The following is an 18,417-nucleotide window of genomic DNA, read 5'->3' as shown; positions in this document are numbered from 1 at the left end:
ATTCAAACAGCAGAGGTGCACTGAGAAACAGCAGCGTCCCATTCATGTAAACGCAGGCTCCGCCCCCTGCCCGCCTCAGAGATATTCTGTTTAATAGCTGAGTGTATAGCCTTCTAGACTTGTCTATAGATTCACCTCTACATATATATTTTCTAAGTAAATGAGATTAATAAACATTTTCCTGGAACTAGGTATGATTGCCCTTGATGAAAATGCCCTTATCTTTCACTGTTGGTAAAGGGCTACCTCATTCTTCTTAATGACTGCATGGTATTCCATTGCATGAAATAAAACTATTTACAGAACCAATATTCCTAGTCATGGACTTGGGTTGGGTTCTGGTTTTCACTATTAAAAAACAATGCTGATCCTGGCCAACATGGTGAAACCCCGTCTCTACTAAAAAAGAAAAAAAAAAAAAAAATACAAAAAATTAGCCGGGCATGGTGGCGGGCGCCTGTAGTCCCAGCTACTCCGGAGGCTGAGGCAGGAGAACCGCGTGAACCCGGGAGGCGGGGCTTGCAGTGAGCGAGATCGCGCCACTGCACTCCAGCCTGGGCGGCGGAGCCAGACTCTGTCTAAAAAAAATTCTGCATTAATTGTACTTGCCCCTGTGCTGTGCATCTGTGTATTTAATCTAGGACAAATGCCTACCAGGGAAGTGAAAAATGCAAGTGTGTGCATTTTATATTTTGATAGGTAAGACCAAATTTTTTTTTTTTTTTTTTTTTTTTTTTTTTTTTTGAGACGGAGTCTCACGCTGTTGCCCAGGCTGGAGTGCAGTGGCGCGATCTCGGCTCACTGCAAGCTCCGCCTCCCGGGTTCCCGCCATTCTCCTGCCTCAGCCTCCTGAGTAGCTGGGACTACAGGCGCCCGCCACCGCGCCCGGCTAATTTTTTGTATTTTTAGTAGAGACGGGGTTTCACTGTGGTCTCGATCTCCTGACCTTGTGATCCGCCCGCCTCGGCCTCCCAAAGTGCTGGGATTACAGGCTTGAGCCACCGCGCCCGGCCGGTAAAACCAAATTAACCAGTTCCCTCACGGTTTGTATATCTTCCAAATTCACTTTTGCCCAAGCTTTCCCATTCTGAGGCAAAACACTTTCAGTAATGCCTCCAACCAAAAGATCCTCATGTCAAATGAAAAGTTTTGTCTAGTCCTACCACAACCACCAGAGCTGTTTTCTCTGCCCATTGCTCTGTGTTAATAGTATAAATATTTGTGTGATGGGGCCAGGCACAGTGGCTCACGCCTGTAATCCCAGCACTTTGGGAGGCCGAGGCGGACAGATCACCTGATGTCAGGAGTTCAAGACCAGCCTGGCCAACCTGGGGAAACCCCCGTCTCTACTAAAAATACAAAAACTAGCCAGGTGTGGTGGCGGGCACCTGTAATCCCAGCTAATCGGGAGGCTGAGTCAGGAGACTTGCTTGAACCCAGGAGGTGGAGGTTGCAGTGAGCTGATACCACGCCACTGCACTCTAGCCTGAGCAACAGAGTGAGACTCCCTCTCCAAAAAAAAAAAAAAGAAAAATTGAGTGATGGAACTATATGATTTTTTTTGTTTTAAAAATTATTTTATTTTATTTTTATTTATTATTTATTTTTTGAGACAGGGTGTCACACCGATTGCTCAGGCTGGAGTGCAGTGGTGTGATTTCGGCTCACTGCAGCCTTGGCCTCCCCAGGCTCAGGTTATTCTCCCACCTCAGCATCCAAGTAGCCGGGCCCACAGGTGCATGCCACTACGCCTGGCTAATTTTTGTATTTTTGGTACAGACAAGGTTTTGCCATGTTGTCCAGGCTGATCTCAAACTGCTGGACTCAAGAAATCCACTTGCCTTGGCCTCCCAAAGTATATCTGGCCTCCCAAAAAGTATATGATTTTTTTAAATCCTCACCCTGTCCCCACTTTGCTGATTGTATATTTATGTGCAGTTTAACCTGTTCTTCTGTCCCATGTATTTCCTACAGATTGGCAGGAAGACTCAGAGGATTGATGATGTAATCGTCTTTAATGCCTGACTGGCCATATTAACCTCCCAAAAAGAATATCACTTTGCACATCCAGCCCATTGCTCCCCCACATCCAAAATCATACTCACTTCCATCCCCCTCATTTCCACATTCACTGACTCCCTCTAAAATCTTTCTTGGTGCCCATTAGCACGTGTTAACACCAATGCCCTCCACAATCTGAATCCAGACCAACCTTATTGCCTTCAGCTTCCCCGCCTAGACCCACAGACAAGCAGGTTAAACAGTGCAAACAGCATAAATTCAGAACCATCCAGAGCTCAAGCCAGAACCCCAGCTTTACAACTTGATGGGGATATAACTCTGGCAAATGGCTTTTCTTCTCTCTGCTGGAACTTCTTTCTTTATAAAAGTGGGATAATAGCACCCTCATAGAGCTGATGTAAGGATTGGTGAATGAATTTGTAAAGCATCCAGGAGACCTTCAGTAAAAGAAACCATTATCATTATTAGCGCAGTCACAAACTGACATATTCACAGTCTCCAGAAATTCCTGGTAGAGTTTCACTTTTGAGCTTTTCTCCACATTTTTTTCCCACCTAGAAAGCTATCTCTGCTTGTCTAACTCTAACCTAGCGCAGTAGACAGAATTTTAAGATGTCCTCCGGGATTTCTCACTCCACGTATACACACTCTCTGTAATCCCCAGGCTGTGACTATAACGAATTTTACTTTCATAATCAGATTACATTATATAGCTCAGTTGGTCTTAAAATAGGGAGATTATCAAAGTGGGCTTGACCTAATCACATGAGTTCTTTTAAAGCAGAGAGTTTTCTCCAGCCAGTTACAACAAATGAACTCAAAAGCACAAGAGGATTTGATGAGCTGTTGCTAGATTAAAAACGTGGGAGGCCATGGGTCAAGGAATGTGGGCAGCCTCTAGCAGCTGAGAGTGACAGCCAGCAAGGAAACAGGGAACTTGGTCCCACAGTTACAAGGAACTGAACTCTACCAACAAGAAGAATGATCTTGGAAACAGATTTTTCCTCCAGCTGAGAGCTCCAACCTCGATTTCAGTCCAGTAGACACCTTTATTTCAGCTTTGCGACACTGAGCAGAGAACCCAGTCACACCATGTAGGACTTCCGACCTACACAGTTGTGAGATAATAAATGAGTTGTGGCTAGGCACAGTGGCTCACGCCTGTAATTCCAGCACTTTGGGAGGCTAAGGCAGGCAGATCACGAGGTCAAAAGGTCGAAACCATCTGGCCAACATGATGAAACCCCATCTCTACTAAAAATACAAAAATTAGCTGGGCATGTTGGTGCGTGCCTGTAGTCCTAGCTACTCGGGAGGCTGAGGCAGAAGAATCGCTTGAACCCAGGAGGCAGAGATTGCAGTGAGCCGAGATCATGCCACTGCACTCCAACCTGGCAACAGAGCGAGACTCTGTCTCAAAAAATAATAATAATAAAATAAATGAGTGTTGTTTTAAGCCTCTAGGTTTGTGGCGATTTGTTCATAACAATAGATCACTAATATACCTACCTTGAAGGTCCACTTTCAGTTCTTTTTTATGATTTCTCACACCAAGGCCCTGGCATGAGCTGTTTTGTAGTAACCCTTTTAATTGTCCTTTTCTGACATGATCAGTTTACATTTCTCTCCTATGACACAGGCTGCTAGATGTCTTCCAATATATCTGTTCTGCTCTTCCTCCACAGTAATAGAACCCCAGATGTATGTGAGCACTTAGCCATATGATTCTCATTTGACACTTGAAAAATTACAAATCTGGTTTCTAATGTCTAAAGTAGGGATAATAAAGTTTTCAGTCTCACTAAACATAGCACAGATTATTAAGGACTGAAATGTTACCATAGAAAGAGAGAGGTCAGTACATTGCATGGGCTAGACTAAGGAATCATCATGAAACTAAGTTGCAAATATGTGGCAAAGAGTGTGTGATGCTCAGATTCCAAGCAGGAGGAGATCCCTATGGGCCTAAGGGTAAAAAAGAGTCTATGGGACAGTGGAACTAAATCTGCCCGCAAAGGAAGAATAATGTTTGGTTAGGCAGGCAAGAGGGCAGACATTTCAGAATGAACAAGGCAGGAGGTGGGCGAATGTTCCAGATCAGTGATTAGTCAGACTGAAGTGAATGTTCATGCAACTCAAAGATAAGGAAGAAAAGGGAAATTGCTACAGGATTATAAGCTACAGAGGTAAAGGACTGTCTGACATTTGCTCTTGATTGTGGCTAGCTCGACATTACTCTTTACCGTGTAATTAGTTTGGAGACCACTAATGATAGGGAACATTGTAAGATATGTTAAAAAAAAAAAATTCATGTTTCTTTTTTTCCTTTTTTTGAGACAAGGTCTAGCTCTGTCACCCAGGCTGGAGTAAACAATGGTGTGACCACAGCTCATTGCAGCCTTGACCTCCTGGGCTTAAGCAATCCTCCCACCTCAGCCTCCCGAGTAGCTGGGACTACAGGTGTGGGCTGCCATCACACTCAGCTAATTTTTTTTTTTTTTTAATAGACACAAGGGTCCCCTATGTTGCCCAGGCTGGTCTCAAACTCCTGGGCTCAAGCAATGCTTCCATCTCAGCCTCCTAAAGTGTTGGGATTATAGATGTGAGCCTCCAAATTTAGCATTTCTAAATTAGAAATCATTGGGGAAGGCCAGGCGCGGTGGCTCACACCTGTAATCCCAGCACTTTGGGAGGCCGAGGCGGGCAGATCAGGAGGTCAGGAGATTGAGACCATCCTGGCTAACACGGTGAAACCCTGTCTCTGCTAAAAAATACAAAAAATTAGCCGGGCGTGGTGGTGGGTGCCTGTAGTCCCAGCTACTCGGGAGGCTGAGGCAGGAGAATGGTGTGAACCCGGGAGGCAGAGTTTGCAGTGAGCCGAGACGGTGCCACTGCACTCCAGCCTGGGTGACAGAGCGAGACTCCGTCTCAAAAAAAAAAAAAAAAAAAAGAAATCATTGGGGAAGAATTTTTGATGGCAGCAACTCTATTACACATGGCTTCATGACGTGGGTAACTTTCTATTGTTTTAGTCTGTAGCAATTCTCTAAGGTAGGGAGAAAACAAGAAGTACAGCTCTTTCATATACAGATTGGGAAATTGAGACACAGTAGCCACTGTCAGTTGTAAGTACAATTTGTGAATTTTTTTTTTCTTTGAAACAGAGTCTTGCTCTGTCACCCAGGCTGGAATACAATGACATGATCTCGGCTCACTGCAACCTCTGTCTCCCAGGTTCAAGAGATTCTCGTGACTCACCTCTCGAGTAGCTGGGATTACAGGCACCCACCATCATGTTGGCTAATTTTTGTATTTTTGTAGAGACAGGGTTTCACCATGTTGGCCAGGCTGGTCTTGAACTTCTGACCTCAGGTGATCCGCCCACCTCAGCCTCCCAAAGTGCTGGGATTACAGGCGTACGCCACTGGGCCCAGTGCAATTTATGAAAATTTTAATCCAGGATAGAGCTGATTATAAAACCTGAGACTTCTATATTTAGTTACGATGCTCAGTGTCCCTCCAGGTTTTGGGGCTCTCCTCCTGCCTCGTTTTTGGACTGCTGAGCATCGGTTATATGGCTAAGATTTACTTACATCTTTCCATACACTCCAATACACTTTGTGCCCACACGAGTGAACCTGTAACATACACACACATACATACACTGCATTCTCCAGCTCATTATAGATGAACCTTCTCTATCTAGACCACTACGGCAGCCTCTTCCCCATGTGAACCACACAGTGGCTTCATTAGTAGCTCTTCCTTCCTTTCTCCAAATGCTGACGTGTACACCACGCCCCACCCTCCACCTCCACCCAAAACCACAACCATTTCCCCCATCACTTTGAATTGTGGTTCTTCTCTTTTCTTGACTAATTTTTAAAAATTCAGCGTGGATTAAGTAATGTTCAACTTCATACATTTTCCAATTTTTTTTAATTATACACTTTTTTATTGTACTTTAATCTGTGTTGTGTGAGAAAGTTACAAACAAGACTATTAACATTATGTAAAATTCCAGCTCCTAGAGATGGCTACTATTAGCATTTTAATGTATTCTCTTTCAGCCTTTTTCCTATTCATCTGTATTTTGTGTGTGTGTTCAACTTTTTTCTCATGTGCTTTTTATTGAGATCATTCACACATCAAAAAATTCACCCCTTAGAAGTACAGTGCTCAATTTTTATTCTTGCTATTTTTACCTAAATATATGAAGAGTATATCCTGTAATTGCAGCTACTTGAGAGGTTGAGGCAGGAGGATTGCATGGTAGTCACGGTTCTCCAGAGAAATAGAACCAACTGGAGGTTACATCTATCCTATTGAATTGTGTGTGTGTGTCTGTGTGTCTGTGTGTCTGTGTGTCTGTGTGTGTGTGTGTGTGTGTGTGTGTATGTAAAATAAGGAATTGGTGCACACAATTATGGAGGAAGGCAAGCCCTAGACCTGCAAGGTGAGTTGGCAAGGTGGAGACCCAGTAGAACAGAGATTTGGCTCCAGTCTGAAGGCCAGCAGTGTCAAGAATAAAGGAAAGCTAGTGTTTCAGTTCAAGTCTGAAGGCAGAGAAAAATCCCAATTCAAACATACACAATCAGGCAGGAAAGAATTATCTTACTTGGAGGAAGTTCACTCTTTTCCTTATATTCAGGCTTTTTAAATTATTCAGTGAGGCCCAACCACACTAAGGAGCGAGGACCATCTTATTTACTCAGTCTATCAACCTAATCATTAGTCTTGTTCAAGAACACCCTCACAGAAACACCCAGAATAATGTTTGACCAAATATGTGGGCACCCCATAGCCCAGTTAACACAAAATTAACCAGCACGCTGAGCAAATAAATCCCCCTATTTTTTAGTCCAGTTTAGCTTGGGTTTTCCTTCACTTGCTGGCCAAAGAGGCATAATTATGTTGATAAAATTGTGTATGATATTTATGATAATACAATTATATGTTGATTATGTATGACAAAATAGAAATCAATATTTCCTGTTTTAGAAAAAAATGATAACTTTAAAACATATTGATTACATTATTTGAAAATAATAAACTCATCACATTTTAACATAACATTTTCTTTTGAGATAGAGTTTCGCTCGTTGCCCAGGCTGGAGTGCAATGGCGCAATCTTGGCTCACCCGAACCTCCGCCTCCTGGGTTCAAGCGATTCTCCCGCCTCGGCCTCCCAGAGCGCTGGGATTACAGGCCTGAGCCACCATGCCCAGTTTTTGTTTGTTTGTTTGTTTGTTTTTTGAGACGGAGTTTCGCACTGCCGCCCAGGCACGATCTCAGCTCACTGCAAGCTCCACCTCCTGAGTTCCCACCATTCTCCTGCCTCAGCATCCTGAGTAGATAGGACCACAGGCGCCCACCACCAGGCCCAGCTAATTTTTTGTATTTTTAGTAGAGAAGGGGTTTCACTGCATTAGCCAGGATGGTCTCAATCTCGTGGCCTCGTGATACTCCCGCATCAGCCTCCCAAAGTGCTGGGATTACAGGCGTGATAACATAACATATTTTTATAAAAATAATGTGAACCCGGCTGGGCGCGGTAGCTCACGCCTGTAATCCCAGCACTTTGGGAGGCTGAGGCCGGCAGATCACCTGAGGTCAGGAGTTTGAGACCAGCCTGACCAACATGGAGAAACTCCGTCTCTACTGAAAATACAAAATTAGCCAGGCATAGTGGCGCATGCCTGTAATCCCAGCTACTTGGGAGGCTGAGGCAGGACAATCCCTAGAACCCAGGAGGCGGAAGTTGCGGTGAGCCAAGATCGAACCACTGCACTCCAGCCTGGGCAACAAGAACAAAACTCCGTCTCAAAAAAAAAAGAAAAAGAAAAAGAAAGAAAGAAAGAAAAAAGAAGATAATGTGAACCCTGTAAAACTGTCTCAGAGATCCTGAGTGTGGCCTAGACCCCACTTTGAAAGCCACAGTTAGATGCTGATGAGTTCCTTGCCCTTATCATACTTATCATTTTTAGCAATCATCTCTTATTTTTTGACTTCCCAGAATCACACCCATCTTTGTGTAGTGACAAAAGTCTTCTTTCTTAAAAAGAATCTATTTCAGATGGTTCAGATGAGGCTGACTACAACCCTTTTCCAACTCAGTAGTAAGCATGTGACCCATGATTGGCCAGTTTTTTCTGGAATTCTTATGCCAGGCTATTAGCAAATTCTCACTCAGGAGCACGTGCTCTTGCTCTTGCTCTCTGCCTCCCACCACCACCTAGCAGGGTTGTGAATCTTGGGCCAACAGTGGCTTTCTTGCCCAGTAAGTAGAGAGAGAACCTTCTAAGAAACGGGAAGATCCAATCCTTAGAGACATAATTTGAATCACTAGAGCATGCCATGACTGAAAAGTCTCTCCTTCTTCTTCTCAGTTGTGTGAGCCAGTTTGCTCAAGTTGGGTTTCTGTCACTAGCAACTGAATGAGCTCTGATTAATACACATCACTAACATTTGCACGCCATTTGTAACCTTCAAAACATTAAGAGTAACATGTGGCCGGGCACAGGGGCTCACACCTATAATCCCTCCACTTTGGGAGGCCGAAGCGGGTGGATCACCTCAGGTCAGGAGTTCAAGACCACCCTGGCCAACATGGTGAAACCCTGTCTCTACTAAAAAATATAAAACTTAGCCGGGCATGGTGGCAAACACCTGTAGTCCCAGCTACTCTGGAGGCTGAGGCAGGAGAATCACTTGAACCCAGTAGGCGGAGGTTGCAGTGAGCCGAGATTGTGCCACTGCACTCCAGTCTGGGTGACAGGTGGAGACTGTGTCTCAAAAAAAAAAAACAAAAACAACAACAAATTTTAGGCCTTTCCCGGAATAGTTTTATTTAAAGTGACCTTGGTGAAGACAAAGAATCTGTATTATTAATAAAGTTCCTTCATGAACCTGATGAAATCAATCCAAGATCTGGCATTTGATAAACACTAACTTAGGAAGTTACTAACTCCATCTCCAAGAACAATTCTTTTTATTCTTTTTTTTTTTTTTTTTTTTTTTTTGAGACAGAGTCTCGCTCTGTTGCCCAGACTGGAGTGCAATGGAGCAATGTTGGCTCATTGCAAGCTCCGCCTCCCGAGTTTACACCATTCTCCTGCCTCAGCCTCCCAAGTAACTGGGACTACAGGCGCCCCCCACCATGCCCAGCTACTTTTTTGTATTTTTGTGTATTTTTAGTAGAGATGGGCTTTCACCATGTTGGCCAGGATGGTCTCAATCTCCTGACCTCGTCATCCACCTGCCTCAGCCTCCCAAAGTGCTGGGATTACAGGCGTGAGCCACCGTGCCTGGCCGCAAGAACAATTCTTGATGCTGTGTGGATTTCTATGCCTCTATTTTTAAAATACTCTTGTAATTCCAGGTACTCCGCAGGCTGAGGCACGGGAATTGCTTGACCCTGGGAGGCGGAGGTTTCAATGAGCTGAGATCTTACCACTACACTACAGCCTGGGCAACACAGCCAGACTCTGTCTAGAAAAAAAACCCAAAAAACAAAAAAACAATCCTCGGCTGGCACAGGAATTCCAAGGTTTTCCGAAATTTACTTGAGAGAAATCCTGAAGTTTGTAAATTTGGTAAAATGTTCCCACAAGGGATAGTACCCATTTATCTCCCATCAGCTTTCATCCTATAATATTTAGGAGTTTCTCACTATCATCTTCAACTTTCTATCTTGTCCACAGCTTTGCCAACCAAACCGTTAACTGTATATATCTCATAGTCTGACTCTTGACTCTACAGAGCATCTAGCAACTCAGCATTTCACCAGCCACAACAGACATCATTCAAAGGTGCTAACAACTACTAATGAGGGCATCAAGTTGAATATCACTATCTTGATCACCAAAGAAAAACCTATGGAAAAAATATTGGAAATCAAGTGGCAAAGTAAATGTGATTTTTCAGATTATATAATTGTATAACAAGAAAACTTAAGATACTCTACCAAAAATAAAACCTTATTTATAGTTAATAAGATAATTTATCCTATGGCAAATTTTACAATAGCTTTTCTTTAAATCAGAAATAACTTCCTGGAAAGGGGAATGGAAAAAATCCATTTCAGTTATCAATAAACTATGAATACCAACAAATAAATTTATTTTATTGTTATTTTTTGAGACAGGGTCTCACTCTGTCACTCAGGCTGGAGTGCAGAGGCACAGTAACGGCTCACTGCAGCCTCGCCCTCCTAGGCTCAGACGATCCTCCTGCCTCAGTCTCCCAAGTATCTAGGACCACAGGTGTGCACCACCATACCTGGCTAATTTTTTATTTTTTTTATAGAGACAGAGTCTTCCTATGCTACTGAGGTTAGTCTCAAACTCCTGGGCTCAAGCGATCCTTCCACCTCAGCCTCTCAAAGTGCTGGGATTGTAGGCATGAGCCACCATGCCTGGCCCAAATAAATTTAATAAGATAGGTACATATCGGCTGGGCACAGTGGTTCACGCCTGTAATCCCAGCACTTTGGGAGGCTGAGGTGAGCGGATCACCTGAAATCAGGAGTTCGAGACCAGCCTGGCTAACAAAGTGGAACCCCATCTCTACTAACAAAAAAATACAAAAATTAGCTGGGCATGGTGGCACACCCCTGTAATCCCAGCTACTTGGGAGACTGAGGCAAGATAATTGCTTGAGACCGAAAGGCGGAGGTTGCAGTGAGCCAAGAATGCACCACTACACTCCAGCCTAGGTAACAGAACGGGACTCTGTCTCCAAAAAAAAAAAAAAAAAAAGGGCTGGGCGCGGTGGCTAACGCCTGTAATCTCAACACTTTGGGAAGCCAAGGCAGGAGGACTACCTGACGTCAGGAGTTTGAGGCCAGCCTGGCCAACTTGGTGAAACCCTGTCTCTACTAAAAATACAAAAATTTAGGCCAGGCGCAGTGGCTCACGCCTGTAATCCCAGCACTTTGGGAGGCCGAGGCAGGTGGATCACAAGGTCAGGAGATCAAGACCATCCTAGCTAACACGGCGAAACCCCATCTCTACTAAAAATTAGCAGGGCGTGGTGGCAGGCGCCTGTAGTCCCAGCTTCTCGGGAGGCTGAGGCAGGAGAATGGTGTGAACCCGGGAGGCAGAGCTTGCAGTGAGTCGAGATAGCACCACTGTACTCCAGCCTGGGCGTCATAATTTGCCATAAGATAAATTATCTTATTAATTATAAATAAGGTTTTATTTTTGGTAGAGTACCTTAAGTTTTCTTGTTATACAATTATATAATCTGAAAAATCATATTTACTTTGCCACTTGATTTCCAATATTTTTTCATATGTTTTGTTTTCTTATTGCATTAACCACAACCTTTAATATCAAATACAGTGATGATTATAGTCATCTCCTTTTTTACAGATGATTTTATTTATTTATTTTTTTTTTTTTTTGAGACGGAGTCTCGCTCTGTCGCCCAGGCTGGAGTACAGTGGCGCGATCTCGGCTCACTGCAAGCTCCACCTCCCAGGTTCACGCCATTCTCCTGCCTCAGCCTCCCGAGTAGCTGGGACTACAGGCACCCGCCACCATGTCCGGCTAATTTTTTGTATTTTTAGTAGAGACGGGGTTTCACTGTGGTCTCGATCTCCTGACCTCGTGATCCGCCCGCCTCGGCCTCCCAAAGTGCTGGGATTTCAGGCGTGAGACACCAGGCCCAGCCCTGCAGATGATTTTAGTATGTCACCATTTAAAATAATTTTATTCTTCATAAAGATTACATTTTAGTCAAAATACATATGAGCTACCTCAATGATTGCAAAGATGGGATATATCCATTAAGAATGTTTTTAGCTGCAAGCCAGGTGTGGTGGCTCATGCCTGTAATCCCAGCACTTTGAGAGGCCAAGGCAGGCAGATTGCTTGAGGTCAGGAGTTCAAGATCAGCCTGGCCAACATGGCAAAACCCGTCTCTACTAAAAATATAAAAATTATCGGCTGGGCACGGTGGCTCAATTGGCCAGGCACAGTGGCTCACGCCTGTAATTTCAGCACTTTGGGAGGCCGAGGTGGGCAGATCACCTGAGGTCAGGAGTTCAAGACCAGCCTGACTAATATGATGAAACCCCGTCTCTACTAAAAATACAAAGATTAGCCGGGTGTGGTGGTGGGCACCTGCAACCCCAGGTACTGAGGAGGCTAAGATAGGAGAATCGCTTGAGCCCCGGAGGCAGAAGTTGTAGTGAGCCAAAGTTGCGCCATTGCACTCCAGCCTGGGCGACGGAGCAAAACTCTGTCTCAAAGAAAGAGAGAAAATAATAAAAGAAATCATTGGATAACCTCAATTTGGCCGGGCGTGGTGGCTCATGCCTGTAATCCCAGCACTTTGGGGGGCCGAGGCGAGTGGATCATGAGGTCAAGAGTTCAAGACCAGCCTGGCCAAGACGGTGAAACTCCATCTCTACTAAAAATACAAACATTAGCCAGGCATGGTGGTGGATGCCTATAATCCCAGCTACTCGGAAGGCTGAGGCAGGGAATTGCTTGAACCCGGGAGGTGGAGGTTGCAGTGAGCCAAGATTGTGCCACTGCATGCCAGCCTGGATGACAGAGTGAGACTCTGTCTCAAAAAAAACAAAAAAAGGAAAAAAGAAAAAAAATTAGCTGGATGTGATGGTGCGCACCTGTAGTTTCAGCTCCTTGGAGGCTGAGGCAGGAAAATCGCTGGAATCCAGGAGGTGGAGGTTACAGTGAGCTGAGATTGCGTCATTGCACTCTAGCCTGGGTGACAGAGCAAGACTCTGTCTCAAAAAAAAGAATGTTTTTAGCTGCAAATAGCAGATAATCTAATTAAAACTGGCATAATCAAATAGGAATTTGACTTCCAATCTTGACCAAGACAGAGTAACAGAAACTAGATTTACCCTCTTGTCTAAAAACTTTTAAAAAGGCAAATATACCGACAAACATTGGTCAACAGGCAGTGCATGATGTTGATCCCTGAGGAGAGGAAAACTAGTGAAGCAAGCATTCAATTTGCCCTGACTTACTGTCAGCTCAGAGAAGAGGAACCCAGAGTCCACAGTCTTCCTGAGCTGACGAGCTGTTGCTAAAAGTACTAAGCATTCAACAAGAGCATAATTCACAGTAAAGAGTACCAGAAGGAGGGAGCGCTGCACATGAAGAGCGCTCTGAAGATTTTCAGAGGATCACACTGGGTTTTCAACTGACCACTCTTTAGAATATGCATGTGAGAAAACTACCCAAGACTAGGAAAAGAACCATCTGAAAGGGGCAGGTGGAATAACTCAGAGATCAGATGGCAGTGGAAATATTTCATGTTCTCTAGAGCTAGAATGGAAAAAACTTTTAATACATGGGGGATCAAGCAGCATATTTGTACCAGTGATAGTTCTCTAGAGAAGCAGAACAAATAGGAGATAGATAGATAGATAGATAGATAGATAGATAGATAGATAATTATTATATAGGTATGTATCTGTACACATATATAGAGAGAGGTTTATTATAAGAATTGGCTTACATAATTATAAAAGCCAAGAAGGTAAGAGTAACAGCAGACTTCTCATGGGAAACAATGAAACCAAGAAGTCAGTGGAGTGACGTCTTTAAAGGACAGGCATGCATCACTTAACAATGGGGACATGTTTTGATAAATACTTTGTAAGGCAATTTCTTCATTGTGCAAACATTATAAAACGTACTTACACAAATCTGGATGGTATAGCCTACTACACATCTAGGCCTTATGGTATGGCCATTGCTCCTAGGCTACAAACCTGTATAGCATGTTACTGTACTAAATACTATAGGCAAATATAAGACAATGATAAACATTTGTGTATCTAAGCATATCTAAACATAGAAAAGGTACAGTGAAAATACTGTATTGTAATCTTTTTTTTTTTTTTTTTTTTTTGAGATGGAGTCTCGCTCTGCTGCCCAGGCTGGAGTGCAGTGGCCAGATCTCGGCTCACTGCAAGCTCCACATCCTGGGTTCATGCCATTCTCCTGCCTCAGCCTCCCGAGTAACTGGGACTACAGGCGCCCGCCACCTCGCCCGGCTAGTTTTTTTTTTGTATTTTTTAGTAGAGACAGGGTTTCACCGTGTCAGCCAGGATGGTCTCGATCTCCTGACCTCATGATCCGCCCGTCTCGGCCTCCCAAAGTGCTGGGATTACAGGCTTGAGCCACTGCGCCCGGCCCTGTATTGTAATCTTATGCGACCACCGTTGTATATGCGGTTCGTCATTGACTGAAATGTTGTCTTGCAGTGCATGACTGTACTCAAAGAAAAAACAAAAACAAAACAAAACAAAGTTGCTAACCTAGAATTCCATGCACATTTTACCTTTCAAAAATGAAGATATCAACATCTGTGAAAAAGAAGGGGAAAAAAATGAAGGCAAAGAAAACTTTTTCAGATGTAGAAAGCTGAAAAACTTTGTATCTAGTGTGCATGTATTATAAGTAATGTTAAAGGAAATCTTTCAGACAGAAGGAAAATGATATCTACACAAAGGAATGAACTGTACTGTAAATGGGAAATATGCATGAAAGTATAAACAAATAAGGATTTATTGTCCTCACATAGGAGAAAGGTTGGAGATTGACAATGGGTGACTTTAATTCAACTGATTGGTCTTCAAGGATTCTAGCTCTTTTTAATCTTCATTCTGCCCAATTGGGCTTTTCAATGGCATGTGTGTTGCTTCAAAGAGGCCTTATCTTAAAATTGTTCTATTTACGGGCCAGTGAGGTATATTTGCATAATATTTGCATAAATATTACTGAGCAAAGGGGTCTAGAAAGCAAGTTCAAATGCTGTGGAAAGAAAAAGCAAGAGGATATTATCATGAAATTTGTAGCTAAAGAAAAAATACTCAAAAACTTAAACAAATTATAGTTATTAGCCCAACAAACTGAGGCATAGAAAAGGCCAAAGGTAAACAATTCTAGATTGATGCCTTGCAAAGCCAAAGCAGGAGGATCATTTGAGGCCAGGAGTTCGAGAACAGCCTGGATAACATAGTGAGACCCCATCAGTACAAAACAATTTAAAAATTAGCCAGGTGTGGTGGTGCATGCCTGTAGTCCTAGCTACTAAGGAGGCTAAGGCAGTAGGACAGACATCCTCTTGTACTTCATATGACTTTGTAGGGCTCCTACTTACAGGTATCTCTTTTCTGTAACCACCTCCCCTGCAACATTATCAAAGTGGAATGAATATGACCCAGGATTAGCCAATCATAGTATCTTACCTCCTTGGTAACAGTCAACCATTCAAGAATAGACATGTAACTCTAGAAGAGCCCATCAGAATCCTTCCCTGAAATTAATATATGGGTATTAAGAAAGAATAATTCTCTATTGGAGTTACTAACCTCTATTGGAGTTACTAACCTTGAAAGATGTGAAATTGGAACTGTTGGAGCCATTTTCCCCAGAAGTCTGGAGTAAGAAAAAAATGATACCAAATGACTGTGAGAAGCAGGGCACAGAGATTGGGAGAGAGGGATAGATTTGAACCATTGTTTGAGTTCCTGAGTCCAATTATGCTCAAAGTCAGAGACTGCCCTGAACCACCCAAATATAGAAACCAATAAATTCCCTTTGGCTTTAATTAGGTTAAGTTAGGATTCCCCTATCTGCAGTCTAAAGAGCTCTGGTTAATGCATGTTGCTGTTTCCCAGTCTTGGCTATGTTCCTCTCCTGAGTATCTAGAACTGGGCATGGTGGCAGGTACCTGTTGTCCCAGCTACTTGGGAAGCTGAGGTGGGAGGATTGCTTGAGCCTAGGAGTTTGAAACCATCCTGGGCAATATAGTGAGACCCTATCCCTAAAAGTAGATAAATAAATAATAAATAAAAATTAGGAGGAGGAGGAAAAGGAAAAAAATTTAAATTTTTTTTTTTTTTTTTTTTTTTTTTTTTTTTTGAGACGGAGTCTTGCTCTGTAGCCCGGGCTGGAGTGCAGTGGCCGGATCTCAGCTCACTGCAAGCTCCGCCTCCCGGGTTTGCGCCATTCTCCTGCCTCAGCCTCCTGAGTAGCTGGGACTACAGGCGCCCGCCACCTCGCCCGGCTAGTTTTTTGTATTTTTAGTAGAGACGGGGTTTCACCGTGTTAGCCAGGATGGTCTCGATCTCCTGACCTCGTGATCCGCCCGTCTCGGCCTCCCAAAGTGCTGGGATTACAGGCTTGAGCCACCGCGCCCGGCTGAAAAAAATTTAAATTTAATTTAATTTTTAAAAAGAAGAAGAAAAAGAAAACCCACAGTATACTAGATGGTTTGTACCAGCTTAGGAAGAAGAAAAAGGCATTAAAATCACCCAAGAAAGAGGGATATTGCTTCCTTTTACCCATCACACCAACACACCCCCTCTAGCATCAGGTACACATCTAGTATTTGTATTCGGGAACTCATTTTGAGGATAGCACAGCACTGTAATTTGGGATACTATGATAAATACATTACACAATTTTCTAATTTTCTAAATAACAGTGTACTTTTGATGTGTATCCAAATCTTCACTTCTTAGTAGGGAGGAACTGCTTGTAACTTCTAAATAACACTTCTTATTCTGCTTTTAAAATCTCAAGGTCCAGTGTCTATCAGAAACAATCCATTGCACATACACGGTCTCATTTTATCCTAAAAACAATTATGTCTTTCATTAATCTCCATTTTCCAAAAGGAAACTGTATTTCAGAGAAATTAGGGAATTTGCCCAAGGTTGCTGCCCTAAGTGTTAGACACAGAAATTAAAACCAGCTCAAAGGAGTTTTTGTTTTCCTTCCAGTATGTGATCTATATGGAACTTGCTTTTTTAAAAAAGCTTTTATTTTTATTTTATTACATCTTCTAAATACATTTCTAATTAGAGTGCTTTAGAACCCCATGATCTAATAATTTTTCATGGGAGTTAATGACAGACCATAAACCACCTAGCAATATTCCTAAAATGTGATTTATTCTTCTAAGTAAGGGGGACCTTTGCATTACACTATGTGTGCTCAGGAATGATTGCTCCAAAAATTAGAGTGGATTTATAAATAAAGTCACCCTGGAGCATGGTATTTTATGGAATGACAGAGAATCTTGAAAAGTGGGCGAGAAATAATTAGTGTTCCCTGTAGTCTCGCTGTGAAGCAAGTATTTTACCTGGGCAACCAAAATGCCTGGCTTCAGCCTAATACTGCGAATTTCAGTCATATTTTCATTAATACTAAAACAATAACTCAATACTCATTCGTCTAATTGCCAAAAGTCACCACTCAGTGTGACCTGCTGGGAGAGGCTGTCTATTGAGGGGTCAGGAATAAATTTGTAAGACTCTGCCGCTCTGGCCTCCTCTCCTTGTGGACTCTCTCAGGGATCCTCATGAGATGACCACTGCAGGAGACCCCACTGTTTCCCACTGGTTCTCTCCATGGTTACCCACACTCTGGTGTCAGAAAATGGTGTGTTGCTCTCCCCGTAGCTACTCTATCCCACATGTGGCAGTCTTAGTCAGAAATAAGATGACTTTAAACAAAAAGCCATGTATTGCACAGAAAGAAGAGTATCTCACACCATTCAAAGAGTTGCAGCCCAGCCTCGTAAGAGTCAGAACAAAAAGAATTAGGAAGTGGTCAAGTGCTAAGGCAGATACCTTCTATTTCGGCATCTTCTGCTGGGGCCTCTTGCTCTCATGGGCACCTGCTTCATTCCCTGTCTCTATAGAGTCTAACTGTCTTTATTTTTTCATCCATAGCATGAAAAATGACTAGCTTGGTGTGTCTTGGTTCCCTCCCCATTTTCTCTCACAGGCATATTCCTTAATACATTCCTTGCACTTTTAATACCATCTTGATTCTGTCTTTTAAGAGGACTCAGACTAACACATACAGCATCAATACATTCTGGATTATTTAGTCTTTAAAAAAAAAAAATACCACACGAAGGGAATAGCCCAGAGCAGTCACTGTGTACAGCCTCCCTCCACCACGAAGTGAAATTCATGCCTGTGGCCCCTCTTACAGTCCTCAGGGTTCCTTCATAAATAATAGGGGAAAAAAACTCTCCAAGAAGAAGCAACAATGTAGGGGCATAACACAGCCTAAATTCATCAAGGAAAGAACAGATTCCTCTTCAAAGTTGTGAAAAGATACACCCAATTTATATGATCAAACATGTAATTTCTTGACCTAAAACAACTGTATTTGAGTTATCTTATTGTATTCAATTTTCTCTCAGGAACAATGGGTAGACACTTCATGTATATTTGCATAATTTAAACACAAAGTGGTGGTTCTCCCAGAACAGAGAACAGTGGACTTTTGATGTGTATCCAAATCTTCACTTCTTAGTAGGGAGGAACTGCTTGTAACTTCTAAATAACACTTTTTATTCTGCTTTTAAAATCTCAAGTCCACTGTCTAT

This window comes from Macaca nemestrina, chromosome 9, assembly GCF_043159975.1.
Source record: "Macaca nemestrina isolate mMacNem1 chromosome 9, mMacNem.hap1, whole genome shotgun sequence".
Lineage (NCBI taxonomy): Eukaryota > Metazoa > Chordata > Mammalia > Primates > Cercopithecidae > Macaca > Macaca nemestrina.
Note: the sequence above shows the minus strand (reverse complement) of the source record.